This window comes from Amphimedon queenslandica, unplaced genomic scaffold, assembly GCF_000090795.2.
Source record: "Amphimedon queenslandica unplaced genomic scaffold, v1.1 AMPQUscaffold_12878, whole genome shotgun sequence".
Taxonomy (NCBI): Eukaryota; Metazoa; Porifera; class Demospongiae; order Haplosclerida; family Niphatidae; genus Amphimedon; species Amphimedon queenslandica.
This window is the reverse complement of record NW_003546886.1, coordinates 47,524-50,430: the sequence shown is the minus strand read 5'-3', so window position 1 is coordinate 50,430 and position 2,907 is coordinate 47,524. Positions and strand designations below refer to the sequence as shown.

At 36.4% G+C, this 2,907-nt stretch overlaps 1 long non-coding RNA gene across 1 annotated transcript; it reads right to left on the bottom strand.

The window, feature by feature from the left end:
- Window positions 1-1,742: 1,742 nt before the first annotated feature.
- On the bottom strand, window positions 1,743-2,857 carry LOC109586417 (uncharacterized). Its single transcript, XR_002187023.1, has 5 exons — window positions 2,756-2,857; window positions 2,647-2,707; window positions 2,283-2,435; window positions 2,026-2,108; window positions 1,743-1,939 (listed from the first exon to the last, which is right to left on the bottom strand). It is a non-coding gene; the product is annotated as an uncharacterized LOC109586417 (long non-coding RNA).
- Window positions 2,858-2,907: the final 50 nt, after the last annotated feature.

The window sequence follows — 2,907 nt, the reverse complement described above, 5'->3', positions numbered from 1 at the left end:
TCAGAGGAGAAAATTCAGTACCTAAAAGGCCCTCTTTCAATACAGAGTATCAGTAGCTAGGTGATTTAGCTGTTCAATGAGTCCTAGCTGACTATGATGATTAACAATGAAGCTGCTATATGAAAGAGTCAGTTATTCTAGCTGCAGGTTACTGTAGATTATGTCTTCCTGAGGTGGCCATAGATATGGACCTATCAAGTGGCTGGCTGGCTTCCTGTGAATAAACCATGCAGTTAGCAGCTTATTCTCTACTAATTATCACTTTTTTTAGCAAAATAATGTAGTTTTTGTCATTAAAATTAGCTATAATGATGAATTAAACCATGTCATAATTACTAAATGACTATTAATTAACTGCTAATTATGATGATGTCATCTTCCGGTTAAAAATTCTAGTAGGGCATTGCCCTCAATGCCTGCCCCTGCAGCCGCCTATGTAAATGCATGTCCCAAGGTGACCGTTTTAGACAGGTTTGACTGTACGTGTATAGCTTTGGATATTTTTGGAATTTTTTGAAATGGCTGTAACTTGAAAAATTGAAGTTGGAATCACCTCAAACTTTCTTCACAGCATAAGGGCATTAATATGTATCAGAAAATGTAATAAAAATTTGGGGTGATTTTTCAGCTATTTTTTGGAAAAAACAATGAGCTATAGCCTTAGGTATTTTTGAGAATTTTTTGGCGTTTTCTTAAAATGGCTGTAGCTTGAAAAATTGAAGTCGGAATCACCTCAAACTTTCTACTCAGCATAAGGATATCACTACGTACCAGAATATCTTATAAAATTTGGGACGATACTTTGGCCATTTTTTGGAAAAAACCCTAGGCTATAGCCTTGGGTATTTTTCAGAATTTAGGCATTTTCTTAATATGGCTGTAACTTGAAAAATTGAAGTTGGAATTACCTCAAACTTTCTACACAGCATAAGGACATCAATATGTATCAGAAAATGTAATAAAAATTTGGAGTGATTTCGGAGCCATTTTTTGGAAAAAACCCTAGGCTATAGCCTTAGGTATTTTTGAGAATTTTGGCTTTTTCTTAAAATGGCTGTAACTTGAAAAATTGAAGTCGGAATCACCTCAAATTTTCTACACAGCATAAGGGCATCAATATGTATCTGATAATGTAATAAAAATTTGGGGTGATTTTGGAGCCATTTTTTGGAACAAACCATGGGCCTTGGGTATTTTTCAGATACCCAATATATTTCCCAGTATCTCCAGTAGTGCTGGATCAGACACAAAGAAGAACCAAGGAATTTGTACATGTACATAGTTAGAGTATATACTGACCTATGAATAATGAACCAACCATATAATCATTAATGTACATGTACATGTTCATAGTAAAGTGCCAGAGGCGTATTTAGGGGGGCGGCTGAGGGGGCTTGAGCACCCCCCTCAGGGCTGGGCTCAGAAAAAATTACTGAACTCCTGGACTCTTGCATCACTACCAAGCCTCTTAACAAAGTTATCTAGCCCCCTTATCATGATTTCAGCAGTTTCCAGTGCTTTAAGGAGCAATCAGAAGTACCAGTAACATAGCAGTATGCTTGAAATGATCTTGGCCCCACCCCGTAATTGACGAAAATGCAGGAAAAGGCCATTTTACTGCCGTAAAAATGGGTGTGGACAAAATCGCAGCGCGCTTCGCGCGCCCTCAGCACCCTCCTTCTCCAAATCCTAGATACACCCCTGAAGTGCTGTACATGTATATACATAAAATCATCAAAAAATTTACAAAGAAATAAAGCTGCCATACATTAAAGTGCTGTACAAAATACAAATTATTTAAAAAGGAGGACATTACAATTTATACAGTATAGACCTACCATCTTCATCATAATTGCTCATGGTGTCATCAATCCTGTTAGAAAACTCTAGCAGAAGGTTAAAAGTGTCTTTGGGTATTGCCAGCTTTTTTATAATGAGACTGAGAGGGAGGGAGAGAGAGGGAGGGAGAAAGGGAGAGAGAGAGATGAAATGTGACCTTTACATGCAATGACAAGTATTGTTTACTCTTAAAAATTCACACCACAAGTCCAAAAATTTGAAGCAACCAGTAAAAATAAGATTCCAGTAGGCAATGGCCATCTCAAGATCTGTAGAGAAATAAAAAGCACAAAAGATTTTAATCAATTCATACAATATACATTAAATTATACATGTACATGTATTCTCAAATTTTAGTAGGATCACTTGCAAAATTCCCCCATCAACACGTGTACATTGAAATAATTGTGTGGCAAGTTTAGCAAACATGATTTTACATGTACATGTATAATATTATGTCACTAGCCTAGTCCTTTCTGCCCAGGTTTTTGGCAACATTAAACGTAAACTGGTAGAAGTCCTTGAACTGTTGTGAGTCCTGTATCTTTCAATTAATGGTCTCACACCTTTTACAGAGTTTATCAATGGAATCACACCTAAAAGAGGGAGAGGGGGGGAGAGAGAGAGGGAGAGAGACAGAGACAAAGAGAAAGAATTATACATTTATTTGTAGAGAGAATGTGAATTATGTTTTTATGCTTAAAGCAAAACTCATGAAATACAGTGATAAGAACATGTACAACATAATAGGAGAATGTTCATGTGCAATGAATGTGTCCATCAATACACACACTGCATGTACTGTACCTTCCAAATGGAGAAGAGATCCTTCAAAAACCATCAACTGCTTCATCAAAGTAAGTATCACCTAAACACTAGTAAAATGTACTAGCACAATGAGGATACAGTAACTGACCATTGGGATCAAACTCCATATCTCTGAACTGACTTGCATGAATATGAAGTATTGCAATGAGGCTGGTCTAAACACAATCTACAGACATGTAAAATTGTAATTGTATATGTACATGCAAAATAACAATGTCAATGAATTATAATGTCATGCAT